Genomic DNA, 16,129 nt, shown 5'->3' on the forward strand with positions numbered 1-16,129 from the left:
TCCCCTTCCCCAGCTGAGAACCTCCCACCCCCAGCGCCACCACCAGACCAGGTGACAGGGTTCAAGGGGGTGACGCCAAATGGCTCTCTGAAATGTTTGGGCAGGGTTTCTGCAGAAATCACTTACTCAGTTTAATTTCCCCCTCCTCCTCCCTTCCCCGTAAACGTCAGTCTGCTCCTGTCGGCGTGCTATTTTCCTCTTTGATGGTGGTCTTGTGCAGCGTCTGTCTTTTGGGGCTGGACTGGCGTCACGGAGCGTAGTGCCTTCCAAATTCACCCATGACACGAGACTTGGCAGTCTCGTCACGGTTTTTCAGGGGTGCGTACTATTCCATTGTGCGTGTGCCTGTGTGGCGGTCTGAGAGAGAGGGAGTTTGTCCATCTCTAACTCCACACACGGTCATTCTGGTTGCCCCGTATTTTTGCTACTGTGCATACCGCTGTGATCAGCATGGCGTGCATATATCTGTCAGTGTTTTTGTGTTACTGGGGGGCACGGGGGTAGAAATCTGCGGGTCATCTGGCACTTGTATGTGCATCTGCTTAGGAACCCCCGGCTGCGTTCCCCAGTGCCGCCCCCAGCAGTGTCTGAGCGGCCCGGTCTCCACATTCTCGCCAGCAGTGGCTATTTTCTGGTGCGTTTTCTTTCCGTAAGAGTGCCCGCGGCAGGTGGTGCCTCCTGGTTGCTTTAATTGACATTCCTCTTGGAGCTGCTGACCCGAGCATTCTTCAGAGGACTCTCTGGGTGTCATCGTTGGTGAGTCGTCTGTTGGTGTCTTCCACCCGTTCTTTAACTGGGTCATTTGTGTCTTTCTTACTGAGGTGTTGGCGTGTTCTACAGACGTTAGAGTCCAGCCCTTTATTGGATACACTGTTGCCATTGCGCCCTAACCTGTGGCTTCGCTTTGGTTCCTTTGCTGAAGTGGTTGGGTAGTTTCAGCAAGTCCCGGCCCTGGGGGGTCTTCCGGGGAGGGTGGCTGTCCCTGGCAGTGTGCTTGTCCCTGGCACCTGCGCCCTCGGGCCCACCACCGTCTTTCCATTGGTGATCTTTCAGCTCCACAGGTTATGTTTGTCTCCAATCCATCCGTTGCTTTTCTGTATGGTGTGGGACCCATGCTTGTGTCCGTTCCATAGAAAGGTGCCCCGGTAGAGCGGTCAAGTTACAGAACAGTATCAGTGACATCAGAAAGAAGTAAAATTTGGCTGACGATCACCCTGCCTTGGTTGCAGCGGTACATTGACGGGGAGCTGCCAGAAGTTCAGGCCGGACTCAGGAGAGGATGCAGGACAAGGGACATCATTGCTGCTCAAAGCAGAGAGCACCAGAAAGATGCGTACTTGTATTTTGTTGACTATGACAGGGCTTTCGGCTGTGTGGGCCACAATAAACTGTGGGTAACCGGAGAAGAAGGGGAATTCCAGGGCACTTCACTGTGCTCGCGAGGAGCTTGAACGTGGACCCAGAGGCAGTTGTGTGAGCAGAAGAAGGGAATAATCCTGCAGGGTTTACGATCAGGAAAGGCGTGTGGCAGGGCTGTGTCCTCCCGCCATGCCTGTTCAGTCTGTGTGCCAAGAAGCAGGATGCCAAGATGAAGAGTGCCGCCTCAGGACTGGAGGAAGGCTCGTGAACAACCTGTGACGTGCGGTGACACAGCATCGCTGGCTGACAGCAAAGAGGACCGGAAGCCCTTACTGATGAAGGTCAAGGACGGCGGCCGTCAGTGTGGCTGACGGCTCCAGATCAAGAAGCCCGAATCCTCCCCCGGGGACCACGGGGGACGTGGTGAGGCACAGAGGAAGGTGGAAGGTGTCCAGGGTTTTGTCCTGCTCGAGTCCACACGCGGTGCTCACGGAAACCGCCGGCAGAAGGTCAAAAGACATGCACTGCAGTGGGTCCGCCTGCTGCACCGGCCTCTTCGGAGAAGCGCAGGGCAAGGGGGAGGTTACATTGAGGGCCGCGGGGCCCCTGACCCACGCCACGGTGTTTTCCGTTGCCTCACGGGCATGTGAAAGTGGGCCACTGAACGAGGAAGACTGAAGAATGGTTGCAGCTGAGTCGTGGGGCCGGAGCAGAATGCTGAAAGCAGCATGGACTGCTGGAAGGGAAAAGCAACCGGTCCCGGAGGAAGTCCGGCCAGCGCGCTCCTTGGAGGCAAGAATGGTAGGTCTCATCTTACTTGCTTTGGACATTGAGAGAGTTAAGGTTCATTGTGCCAACCTGGCCAACAAACACATGTGGGGTTAATTGAAGGGCGAAGAGATAAATGGCTCAGTGAGCCTTGCCTTTCTAGTTCTCAGATCTCTTGTTCTCTGATGGTCGGACCAGGGTGCAGCTGCCTTAGTTGGCAAGGCTGACTTCCTGCAGGACATCCCTGAGGAGAAGCCGCATGAACCTACCCTGATGCAGCCCTGGGTGCTGGAGCAGCCGCGTGGAGACTCTGCCCGCGCTGAGATGCTTACACGTCCACTGACTCAGCTTTCCTCCTGCAGTCGGCATCACTGCATCAGTTTTGTGAGATTGAGGAGGACTTTGTAGATCAGCGTTGGACATATGGGCTAAGTCGGACTAATGGGCTTGGACAGCACTGGGTTGGGATGCTTTCTGAATGTACACTTACCCTATATATAAGACTCTCTTTTTTATTCATTTTATTGGGGTCTCATACAACTCTTACCACAATCCATACATACATCAATTGTGTAAAGCACATTTGTACATTCATTGCCCTCATCATTCTCAAAACATTTGCTCTCTACTTAAGCCCCTGGTATCAGCTCCTCATTTTCCCCGCCCTCCCCACCCCCCTGCCCATGAACCCTTGATCATGTATAAATTATTATTATTTTGTCATGTTTTACACCGTCTGATGTCTCCCTTCACCCACAAGATTCTCTCTTATACACATATGAGTTTCTGTAGATTTGTTTCTCTAGTCTACCCAGACTAGCACAGACATGTCAGGAGAGACCAGCCCCTGGGGCAGGACATCAGCCAAGGGGCCTTCCAGAGCTGGACCCCTGGGGTTCTCTGTACGATGCAGGGCTCCTCTCCAGGGCAGCCACCAGCCCTGTCTCATTTCTGGCAGAGGACCGCAGGCAACAGGAAGTGCTCATGGTGTGGGGGAGGACCCATCTCCCGTCTTGGGGTCAAGGGTCCACCTGACTGCTCTCTCTACCTGAGGGGGGAGACTCAGGTGCAGCAGCATGCCCAAGGCTGAAGCACTGATGACCCCAGGTGCTGCTCTGCCTGGAGGCGTGTGGGGAGGTAGCAGGCACCAAGGTCAGGGACTGACCATATGCTGGCTGTTGACCTTGCCCAGTGGGTGGGAAGGCGCTGGTCAATAGCTGGTCCCTGGGCAGAATCGTCCTTGGAGAACTTTGAAAATGAGCTACTGGTCCCCGAGAAACACAGTGCTCAGCACCGTTCCTGTCACTGCTCAGCCTGTGTCCCCCTGGAGCCGGGGCCATCCAGCTTCCCACAAGACTGAGGCAGGGGGAGCGTGTGAGGGGGTCGGGGGGGCAAGGGGGATGGGATGCAGTGCCAAGAGGAGGATGGAGTGGGGTGCTGTGAGCAGGTAAGGAGGGAGGGGGAGGGCAGAGGAGGGGGCTGGGATCTGGTGCAAGGGGTGAGGGGCTGAGAGGTGGGGTGGGATCTTTTGAGAGGGATGAAGTTGGGTACTAAGAGGAAGCTGGTGGTGGGATGACGCTGGTGAGGTGGGCTGGGCGTTGTGTGATGAGGGGTCAGGGGGTGGGATACCCCCTCCACCCGAACCCCTTTGCTCGTCCCCGTCCCCCCCCCCCCAAGGCTGGCTCTCCGAGGACCGGCGGCAGGGGCGGCACCACCCCGTCAGGAGATGAGCGCGCAGCACATCTGGCTTCCCGCCAAGGCACGTAGAAGGCTGACCTCATTCGGAACCCATTTCGGGTTTTAATAAGCCCTTTGCTCTTCCGTAGCTGCCTCCGCTCCGCTGCCAGCCCCCAGCTGCATGCCCCCTCTCCTCTGCCACGTGAGTCCCCGGGAACTGCAGCCAGCAGGGCAGAGGGGACCCCTCCCCACTGGGCACTGAGTGAGGGGTCAGCAGGGTGGCCTGGGCACAGACATCATGGAGCCCAGCCCCATTCAGCTGCTTAGGGCCCAGCAGAGGCTCCCTGGGGTCAGGGCCACTGGGACCTCAGGGGGCCCCATCTGGGCCCTGGTCCTGAGAGCTTAGCAGCTCGCCACTCCCACCCCCAACTGAGCAGACCTCGGGGGACCCCTTTCATGTGGCTTGAAGGTCAAGGCCTGTGCTTCCAGTGGGTTCTTGTGGTGACTCAGGCCTGCGGGGCAGGCCACACCCTCCCCAGTGTCTGACTCAGAAGCCACCCTGGAGTTAGGCACCCCATGGCTGGCAGATGTCTGGGCAGTGGCCACAGTGGGTCAGCACGAGGGTCTGGCTGCTGTAACTGGGGAGCACAGCACCCATCAGGGTCCCCCTTCTTTTCCAGAGCAGCCCACAGATCCTGTGCCAAGCAGGGAGGGGGCTAACCTCCCAGTGCTCCCTTAGGAAGTCGCCCCAGCCCTCAGGGAGGTCAGCTCCAGAGGTCATCACAGCCAGGACTGAAGGCTGCCCACAGGGCCCAACCCCCAGGCCAGGAACCTGGGTGGGGGTGGGGCCCTCACTGCTGCTGGGGTGCGGCAGAAGGGGCTAAGGGGCTAGAGCCACTACTCCTTCAAGAAGGGGGGTCAGGTCCACTCAGTGGGCTGTAGGCGGGGGTCCCGGTGGGCTGGTTCTGAGTTCCTTTACCACACACTAGACTCTCACTCCCACACATACTCACTCTCTCATTCACTCACTCACCCACTCATTCATTCATAGACTCACTCTCACTCACTTGTAGACTCACTCTCATTCGTGGACCACTCACTCAACCACTCATTAACTCACAGATTCATTCATTCATGAACTTAACCATTCCCTCACTCACCCACTCACACTCATTCATTCATGGGCTCTCAGTCACTCAGTCACTGAGTAACTCACTCACCCACATGCACAAAGATAGCAGCATGTGGCCAACCTTGCGGTCTCCTTTCAGGCCAGCAAGGTCACTGGGGCTGGACACTCAGGGTTATGAGCCAGCCTGAGGCCGGGGTGACTCCCCAACACATGGGCGTGGCTGTACGGGGAGGCAGGAGCTGGACTTACAGGATGTCCAGACTCTTGAGACCCAGTGGAAAAGGAGGGGGGATTGATGAGAATGAAAGTGGGAGGAAACGGGCGGAGACCAACCAGTGTGCCCATCCACCAGTGTTTCCACCCCACCAGTGACCCACACAACCAGTGACCCATCCACCAGTGTTTCCACCCCACCAGTGACCCACACAACCAGTGTGCCCGCTCCACCAGTGTTTCCACCCCACCAGTGACCCACACAACCAGTGTGCCCGCTCCACCAGTGTTTCCACCCCACCAGTGACCCACACAACCAGTGTGCCCGCTCCACCAGTGTTTCCACCCCACCAGTGACCCACACAACCAGTGACCCATCCACCAGTGTTTCCACCCCACCAGTGACCCACACAACCAGTGACCCATCCATCAGTGTGCCCATCCCACCAGTGACCCACACAACCAGTGGCCCACGGAGAGCCCAGGACACTGAGCAGCAATGCATTCAACTGAGCTTGGAATTGTGGGTCCCCAGAAGAACCAGGGGTCCTCTCTGAGCCTCAGTTTATCATGTAAAGTTCAGAAAACAACTCCTTCTCTGCCCATCAGGGCTCTCATGGAAAACTGACCATTGGCTGAAAGGTCCCGGGATGTTCCTTGGAAGTGGGGGTTGGTGGGTGAAGCCAGGCTTCACTCTAGAGAAGGCAGCTGGAGTCCCCTGCGCCACCCCACCCCCCCAACTCTTACCCTGACCACGCTGCTAAGTGGTTACAGAGTAGGGGAAGCCTCTGTCCCTCCCTGGTCACAGCCCCCAGGCAGTCTGGGGAGGACAGTTCTAGAGGCACGTCTGCACTCTGACCTCATGACCACCGCCCTGCCCTCACCTAGTCACTGATGGCCCCTCCTGGTCCCATGGCTCTGGCCCTAGAATTCCCGTGCCCCAGAGACTCACTCCTGGACCAGGGAAGCGACCTGGCTGGGGGCTGGCTGGGACCCGCACTGACCCTCCTCTCTGTGTTACGTCCACCTTCACTGTCCCCACAGAGGGAACCACCAGTCACCTCCCAGGGTGCCCCCAAGTCAGCCTAAACCAAAGAGACCCTTGTCCTCTTGGCAGCTGTCTGTGGCCCTGCGGAACGCCGGGCTTTTCCACAGCAGCTCCAAAGAGGAAGGAGTTGGGCTCTTGTTGGCTTCAAGGCTCAACTACTAGTGAGACAAACAGCAAACTCATGGCCGAGGAGTCGATGCTGACTCACAGTGACCCCGCAGGACAAGATAGAGCTGCCCCCGTGGGTTTCTGAGGCTGGAACTCTGTCAGGCAGCGGTTCTCAACCTGGGGGTCTCGACCCTTTTGGGGGTCAAATAACCCTTTCACAGGAGTCGCCTAAGACCATCGGCAAACATATTTCCAATGGTCTTAGGAACTGAGACACCGCCCCTCGATCTGTCTCCAGGGGGCTCCGCCCACATGCAGATATGCCCACATATGACTGTTACCCATGCTACACCATGCTCCAAGACAAAATTTCATTTATTTGTCATTAAAAATAAATATTTCACGATATATCATTACATATTGTTTTTTGATTAATCACTATGCTTTCATTGTGCTCAATTTGTAACAATGAAAATACACCCTGACTATCAGATATTTACATGGGGATTCCTCACAGCAGCAAAATGACAGTGAAGAAGTAGCAACGAAAATAATGTTATGGTTGGGGGTCACCACAACATGAGGAACGGTGTGAAAAGGTTGCAGCGTTAGGAAGATTGAGAACCACTGCCTTTTTTTTTTTAATTGGTAGAAAATATATTTAAAAGACATAATCAAAGTTAACAAAGGATTGTTTTCTGGAATTTATAAAGACCGACCAAAAAGAAAAAGGAAAAGCTAACCAAGAAGCTAAACAGGAAAGGAATTCATAAAAGAAGTCGAAATGGTAAATAAATATATGACAGCGCGCTCGCTCACTCGCTCTCTGTCGTCATCAAGACAATAAAAGTGAAACTACAAAAAAAATAAAAAAAGAAAACACTGGCAAAAAAAAAGTGAAACTACAATAAGATGCTCTTGCACACCCCCTGTGTCAGCAACAGGCGTGGCGTCTGTCATACAGAGGCCGGCCCGGGCTGGGGTCAGCGCTGCGGTCTGTTGCTGGGGCCGTTGGCTCAGGTCTGACCATAGTGACCTCATCACGACAGAGAGGGACACCGCCCGGTCCTGAGCCAGCCTCCCCATCCTCAGGTTAGAGTCCTTTGTTGCAGCCACCGCAGCCGATTCATGTCATTGAAGAGCTCCCTCTTTTCCCTGACCTTCCACCTGGCCAACGTGCTGTCGTCCTTCGCCAAGGACAGGGCCCTTCCGAGAGTAATGTCTGCAGCAGGGGGCACGGAGTCACAGCATTCTCGCTCCGAAGGAGAGTTCTGGCCGTACTTCTTGCGAGATCTTCACCCCACAGCAGAAGTTAGAGGCAGGCCGCCTTCTGTCTTCCTTATTCTTTGCAAATCAATAGGTGCCCGTATTCACTGTTCGTGGGACTATGATTTGGCATACCCGTTTTGGAAAACAGTTTGGTCTTACTTGGTGAAGCTGAGTATACGCGGTTTTACTCCCAGGTGGATGCTCTCAACACCCAGGTCACAGTGTTTGTCCTGTCAGTGCTGACGAAAAGCTGGGAGCCCAGCCAATGCTCACCAGCAGTAGGATGCTAATCTGTCGTGTGTTGGAATCCATGGCGGGACGTCCCAGAGCAAGAATGAGTCAGCGCTACGGACTTCATTCACCTCAAGGAACTCCGGAGCCGGAGAAGCAAACACGGGCACAATGCAGCGCTGCACCAATATTGTTTATAGACCCTACATCCTTTCCGTTAGCAGCCCAACATGTAACCGCTCCACCCCCAGAGCGCCTCCACGAACTCCCGCTGGCCATGACCTCAGCAGCCGGGTCCATGCAGAGAGAGCGAATATATTTCCAATCATGGCTTATATACATTTCCAGGGCGGTGCAGGCCCCCGACTCGAGAACCACTGCTTTAAGGTTAACAGCAAAGCCTCCTTCTTCTCCCTCAGAGAGGCTGGTGGTTTCAAACTGCTGACCTTGCAGTCAGCAGCCCAAAGCGTAACCATTCAGCCAGCAGGGCTCCTCGGCTGCCAGTGACAAGGGAGCAAGTAACACTCGCACGCCTACCCCTCGGTGCCCTGCCTGTGTCTTTAGGATCCATTCTTGGAAGGGGCCTGCGGGGCAAAGGGACCGGGGCTTCTTTTTTTCTGGGGGACTTTCCACCGCCGACCAGACCAAACAGCCAGCTGTCTCCTGGGCACAAATCTCTGCCTACAGGTAAGTAGCTTTGGGCCGAATTGATGGGTCAAATTAGCGATTGGACCAGGCAGCTTCCCACCAGCCACCATCAAGCACATCAGGCAGCGGAGAGCAAATCCAATCCAGCCGGAGCTCACCAGCTGCCTCTCCGAGACCAGGCTCTGGAAGGGAGCCGGTCTCCATGCCCCGGGGCCTCTGACGTTCTCTGGGCTGGGAGAGGGGCAGCGAGTAAGCACCCTGATCCAATTTCCTGCTGCTGATTGAGTTAGGAGGCTTCAGACCAACTCACCCAGGGGCGGGCAGGGGAGGTCGAAGCCACAGGACAGAGACACCCCGAGGTGGGAGGTGGGAGGTGGCAAGCGCAGAGCCGGGTGCGGCTGGGAACATCCTGCTGGGTGGCCTGTGATCAATACCCAGAGTGACAGCTGCTTGGTGCAGAAGGTCAATGACTAAAGCTGCTGTCTCTGGCAGGGTGGGACAGCCGGGGGGCAGTGCGTGGTCCGTGCTGGGGTTCTGGCCAGGTACACAGACCCGTTGAGGAAGCCCGACTGTGGGATGTGAGGTGCCCATCTTGTGTCCTGGTCCCTCTACTGAGATCACCCCCTGCCACAGGCACCCCTGTAGCAGGCAGAAGGAGCCCTTTGGAACCCAAGCATCTGCCCACCCGCCAACGGCAGACACCAGCCAACCGAAAGTGGCCGTGAAGCCCCACTGTGTAAAAGTGCGCGTCGCTGCCACGGGGGAGCCCAGGAGCCCAGGGGAGTAGGGGACAATGGCCAGCAGAGTTCTGCTCTATGTTCTCTACACGTCTGCTTCCTGGCTGGACCCATTTGGGCTTGCGGCTCTGGGATAACCGATCTGTGGTGTAGGCGTGGGAGGGGAGCTAAGGGTTCTTTGATGGCGGTCTGTTTTGTGGGGCCTTTAGAACAGTCACAAGAAGTGAGTCTCCTTTTTAAAAAAGAGAGAGAGAGAGAGAGAGAGAGAGAGAGAGAGAGAGAGAGAGAGAGAGAGAGAGAGAGAGAGAGAGAGAGAGAGAGAGAAAGCTGGAGGGTTGGAGTGGACCCACAGAAGCTGGTGCATTAACCACCCCACCCATCCCCGAGGGTGGTGGTGGCGGCACCATCCCTCCATAAACCCAACCCAAACTCACTGCCATTGAGTTGATGGCTCACAGAGACCCTACAGGACAGGGTGGAGCTTCCCCTGTGGGTTTCTGAGACTGTCACTCTTCATGGAGTAGAAAACCTCATCTTTCCCCCGAGGAGTGGCCGGTGGCTTTGAACTGCTGACCTTGACGTTAGCAGTCCCACAAGTAATCATGACTCCACCAGGGTTCCTCAGGAACTGTCTCTGGCTCAAAGAAAGGCCTTGCCGGCTGTGTTGGTGGTCTGGGTGTGCCGGGTAGGGGCGCAGCGGCAGTGACCTCTGTGCATCCAGCAGCTCCCTCAGGTGATGGTCAGAGGGAAGGTGGTGCCCTCCTGGCCCCCACGGGCCCCAGCTTCTTCCCTCTCCCCTCCCCAGCCCCGTTTGGTTCTGCCTGCTTTGGAGAGGCACCCTTCAGGGCTGTTCACCAGCACTTAGGGTCCCTCAAAGACCCCATGCCGTGGCAGAAAGGTAGTTTGAAAAGAAGCGCACTATCAGAGCAATGCTGGTTCAGTACGGGGCCGAGGCCGCCTCTCTCGGGTCTGGGCTCCCTGGAACCCTAGGAAGAGGCTGTGAGCAGCCCCCAGGGAAGCTCCCCGACCCAGATGTTCAGGGGCTGCTTCCCAGGCAGCTCGAGGGGGGTTCTTGAGCCAGAGGAGGGGGCTGGGACATGGGGGGAGGGGGTTAAGGTGGTGTGGTGCTTGGAGGGGCGATTTGCCAGTGCGTGACCCCCCCCCCACCGCCGTGCATCCCCAGGGTGAAGTGAGCGAGCAGGTGTCTCAGGAGGACAAGGGAGGGGCCAGAACCTGCCAGGGGCAGACTCCAGCTCCACTGTGGGCCTGGGAGGATGGCTGGACGGACGGACGGATGAACGAAGACAGGGGCACCTGCCCGCTGCCTTGGCACATGATCCCGAGGGGCTGCTAGAAGCCTGGAGGAGGAGTGGCTGGAGCCGACAGAAGGAGACTGCGAGCGGTGTAATTACTGTACTCAGAGAGGTCCTGGCTCCGCTTATTCACCGGCAAGAATGGGCTTTTATCTCAGAGAGCTAATTAGAGATCATGGCATTTTAAAATAGACGGGCTGAAAAGCCAAGAGGCATCTGAGCAACAAATGAGAGAGGAACATGTGGGCACCCACTTCTCGAGGAATTCCCCATACAGAGCAAGGAGATGCAGGCCCTCTGAGAGCCGGCTGAAGGCTAGGGGTGACCACCCACCCCTAGCCCTGCACACTGGTGAGCCCTTCCCAAGTGGGGGGCAGGGGAGTGGCAGGGACGGAGGGAAGACCTCAGCAAACTTCCCAGAACCTCGGAAGGGTCACTGTCATCAGTCTCAAAGAGGCCACCAGCTCCTGAGCGGACGGAGCAGGTGACAACAGACCTGATGCTGCACATCACGTGGCCCACTTCCTGGTCACCCAACCAGAGAGGCTGTTGTTGGGTAAGTCCTGGGGGCTCCCCACCTGGACTACTGAACCAGAGCCTTGGGCCCAGAACATCCCAGAGGGTCTGGGGGCCTCTCTCTCTGCCCCAGGGAGAAACCACCCTTGTTTGGGGTCCACAGTGAACCCCTGTACTGTCCCCAGCGTGCAGGCATCTGATGGCCCCGTTACTGTATCTGAAGCCCCGCTCCCGGGAGGAAATGAGGTCTCCCGTGGATATGCAGATCACCCGCCCTACACTGGCGAGCCTGGCCGGCCATGGGGACCCACTGGCCTGCACCCTGACAGTGGTCCTCTCTCTGTGAGCAGAGTGTGACTCAAGCCAGCTCCTGTGCGTGCCGTGGCTGTGCGGACCGTGGCTGTGCGCACCATGGCTGCCCGTGACTTTGCGTTTGACTGGACACTGGTGCTTACAGAGAGCAGGAGAGGGAGGGAGTGGGCCTGGGAGAACAAACAGCACCAGGACAGACAGACCGAGGAGGCCTATCTGTGGGGCTGTGAGAACAAGCCAGCTTGGTGCTAGGCTTTGTAGCACAACCCCAAGGCCCCAGGACGGCGGCTCCAGCGTCTGAGGCAGAGAGATGCTGCAGCGAGCTCTGGCCGTCCCCAGCCCAGCGTGCTAGCATGACAGCCAGCTGCTGACACAGTCCTGGTCCCCACGTCCTGTCAACGAGTGACTCACAGGTGAATGCCGGCCTCCACTCGAGAAAAGGGGGGCAAGGGCTGGAGGAACTAAGGGGCTGAGATAAGACCCAGCAAAACAGCTAGAGCTGAGTCACCCTGCTCGGCAGCTTCTAGAGCTGCCCTGGTGTTAGGAACCAGGCCCACAGCCACCAAGTCACTATTCCCACTATCAGCGACCCTGCCGGACAGGGTGGAACTGCCGCCTCTGTGGGCGTCCAAGGCCGTGACTCTTGACAGGCGAGAAAAGCCTAATGTTTCCCCCTCAGGGCGGCTGGTGGGTTATCAGCCCAACGTGTAAGCATTACACCACCAGCACCACCACCATCAGCAGCTCCTTTGGGCAATAAACTCCTACAAAGACCCAGGTGCAGACAGAGCCTGTGCTACAAACCGTCTGCCTGCTCACCCGGGGTCTTTTGAGTGTTTATCACGGCAGACTTGGAAAAGCCCGAGTGATCACAGATGCAATTAAGCCTCCCTGTGCCGCTCTCCGAGGAGGCTGCTCGTCATCACTCATCTAATTAGGGATGGTAACGTGGACGAAAACACACACCGATTCTTAATATTGCTTGTTTTGCAGCCGGCCAACGTGCTCACCCCGTAATTGTCCTAATAAATCTCCAGTGGGCTTGGCCTTCCTCAGCGGACCTGACCTGGTGTCCGCTGGGCGCTGCCTCTTCTGGTTCGATATCTGCGTCCCTTATTGCCGCTGCTGGTGCAAAGTCATCACCTGCCGCTGCGGCCCTGCTGACGCTGCGGCCCACCCTCTGCCCTGCGAGTCCCAGCAAGCACCGCCCTGCTCCCCGAGCCGCGAGCATGGCCCCTCAAACCCAGAGGAGATGCTGACCTTGGTGAGTGACTTTCTCAGGGCCCTAAAGCCCTGCTGGAATTGTGGTCTGTGGTTCAAAACCACCAGCCTGCCCCTCGGGAGACAAACGAGGCTTTCTATCCCTGTAAAGAGTGACCGTCTCAGAAACCCACAGGGGCAGCTCTGCCCTGTCCTGTAGGGTCACTGTGAGCTGACCTGGGCTCAGGGGCTGGGGCTGTAGCTTGAGTCATGGAGGAGCCTTGGGAATTAAGCGTTGGTCTGCCAAGGCTACAAGATTGGTGGTTCAAACTCAGCAGCTGCTCTCCTAGCGAAAGATGAGACTTTCTACTCTCATACAGGGTTACCATTTCAGAAACGCTTTTTATTCAGTCTTTAGTTTTGTCTCTGTTGCTGGTGCTTTGCCTACTACCTGCATTAGATAGGCATGGGGAGCAAGCCTGGGGAGAAAGCAACGGGACCAAAGGTTCTGCAGGAACTTGTGGGGAGGAGGAGTCAGGGAAAAGGAGCGGTGAGCAAACAAAGCCACAAACAGGGGAACAACTAGGGAATTAAAATCAACAACAAGGAGGACATAGAGATTCTGGGGATGCTGGAGCAACAGCAAACTAGCGGTGAGGAATTACTAAGAGGCAGAAGAAGGGTGAGTGTGATGTGGGACAAGAGGAAGGTAAAAGGAAACAGGAAAGATCTAGGAAGCAAAGCTATGGATAGAGGTATAAACATAGGTGTGCACCTATGTAAATATATTAATTCATATAAATAGAGATATTGGCCCATATACATATATTTATATGGCAATACATTGAGGAAGTGGACAGACTTTGGGTCTCTGCTCAAGCCCTCCCTCAATGCAAGAACACTTTGTTCTAATAACCTGGTATTCTGTGGTGCTCACCTTCCTGACACGATTGCTGAAGACAAAATGTGCATAAGCAAATGTAGTGACGAAAGCTGATGGTGCCCAGCTATCAAAAGATATAGCATCTGGGGTCCTAAAGGCTTGAAGATGAAGAAGCGGCTATTTAGTAGAGAAGCAACAAGCCCTCATGGAAGAAGCACACTAGCCTGTAAGATCATGAGGTGGCACCAGGATCAGATAACAGCACCAGAAGACCCCAAACAAACAACATATTGTTGAGAACGAGGGAGGTCCGATCAGAGACCCAAAACCCATCTGTAGACAATGGGACATGCCCTCACAGAAGGACCACAAGGAAGGGATGAGTCAACCAGGGCGCAGTATTCCTCTGGCTCCTTGAGCCTTCATCACCCCCAACTATCGTGACCCCAGTCCAGCCTTTCAGCTCTGGCTAGACCAGAGCATGTATACTGGTGCATATAAGAGGTCAGAACACACAGAATCCAGGTCAGATAAGCCCCTCAGGAACAGAAAGGGAGTAGCGATACCAGGAGGGTAGGGGAAAGGTGGGAGAGGAAGAGAAGGGGGAACCGATTACATAATCCCCCAGGGGGATTAACAACATAAACATAGGTGAAGGGAGACATCGGACGACGTAAGATATGAAAATAATAATAATTTATAGTGTATCAAGGGGTCACAAGGGTGGGAGGGGAGGAGAAAAATGGTTGATTGCTCCATACAATACATATGTTGCCATCATTGTTTTCTAAACATTTGCTTTCTATTGAGTCCTTGGGATCAGCTCCATTTTTCCCCTCCCCAACGAAGGCAAAGGTAGCAAACACTTTCAAGGGTTTATTTCAGAGCTCCGGGAAGGGAAGAGAGAGCAGAGGAAGGGACGGGAGCATCCTGAGCTCCCGGGTGAGGTTCAGGACCCCCAACTGGGGTCCCACAAAGTCACATTGTCCAGGTGAGAGGTGGAGCGTTTTATAGCCTGGGTCTCACGGCAGGGATTAGCTGGGGAATTTTCCACTGCAACTTTGTTGTCTGCAGGTCCAGAGCTAAACATGGATAAATTGTGTTTGATACATTGGACATATGGATTATTGGAAGAGATGTAAGAGCCCCCGATAAAATGATTTTTTTAAAGAAATAAACTCACAAGGGCAGTTCTACCCCATCCCACAGCGTCACAAGTAGTCAGGATCAACTTGAGGGCAGTGAGGGGGTTTGTGGTGGGAGGGGAGGTTGTTTCTGGGTTTTGATTACAGCTGATAACTGCAAGATTGGCAGTTCAAACACACCAGCCGCTCTGAGGGAAAAGAATGAGGCTGGCTGCTCCAGAAAAGGAGGACAGCGTCATAAGCCCACAGGGCCCGCTGAGTTTAAGGAGCCCTGGTGGCCTAGTGGTTACCCATTGGGTTACCAACGGCAAAGTCAGCAGTTTGAAACCACCAGCCACTCCTCGGGAGAGAGACGTGGCTTCCCAAGACTGTAGAGTGCCCGACTCGGAAACCCACATGGGCAGTTCTACCCTGTCCTGTAGGGTCGCCGTGAGTGCCGCGTGTAAGAGGCCTGAAGGAGTCCTGTGGGTTAAGGTCACAAGGTTGGCGGTTCAAACCCACCAGCTGCTCTGATGGGGAGAGATGAGGCTGTCTGCTCCGCGAATCGACTCTTCGGCAGGGGGGTGGGTTTGGTAAGGAGCCCTCGTGGCACAGAGGGCTGCTCACTGCAGGCAGCAGTCCAAACCCACCAGCGCCTCCTTGGGAGAAAGATGAAGCTTCTCAGATGGTGTCAGAAGCCCACAGGGTGGGCCCCACTCTGTCCTCAAGGCTCGCTGTGAGTCGGAGCTGAGGGCGGGACCTGGCAAGCTGGGCCCCGCAAAGATACCGTCCAGGAAACTGTAGTGGCCCAAAGACCCTGGTGCCCTTAAAATGACGGAGGACCCCAAAGACTTGAGGTGAAGAATGCTTGGCTGGCGGAGGAGGAGGCTCCAGGTACAGGCTGAGCTTTGGGCGCTGAGGAGACCAGGCCCAGCCCGTGGCCCTCTCTGATGCCGAGGTGCTCTGCCATCAGGAGACAGGCTCCTTCCCGGCGGCGTAGACAACTGTGATTCATCCAAGGACACATGCCACCTGCTGCCGCCACTGTCCCGTGGGGGCTATGCATAGCTCGGTTCTCGGTGCATGCCTCCCGGCAGCCCCTGGGCTCCCTCGGGCTCTGCCCACCCTGGCCAGGTGGCACAGAGCTAGACACAGAGACAAAAAACCAAGTCTGGGTCACCCAGCTAGAGAATGGCAGAGGGGGCCTCAGAGCCAGGTGTCCTGCCCGATGGGCGCTGGGCCTCTCTGCTCCACCCTCCAGGGTCTGCCATGTTCTCTGTAATTTGACACGAGTCCAGTGACGATTGTGAAAGGGCCCTGGTGCGAAGCAGTTAAGTACGTGACTGTTCACAGGCCGCTGGCTCACACGCACGGGCGGCTCTCTGCTGTCACGTCTCTGGGGTTTCACTATGTAAAAGCCACCAGGAATCTCTCTTCAAGTAGACGGGGCTGCCATGGGAACGGAGGCAGCCCCACATGGGGGGTGCACCCCACGCCTGCTCCCCACTCACCCTCGATGATCCACGTCCACATGCTGCGGTCGCCCTGGCAGCCACCTGGCCCCTTGGTCACCCAGCATCTCATTGAAACA

This window comes from Tenrec ecaudatus, chromosome 10 (genome assembly GCF_050624435.1).
Source record: "Tenrec ecaudatus isolate mTenEca1 chromosome 10, mTenEca1.hap1, whole genome shotgun sequence".
Lineage (NCBI taxonomy): Eukaryota > Metazoa > Chordata > Mammalia > Afrosoricida > Tenrecidae > Tenrec > Tenrec ecaudatus.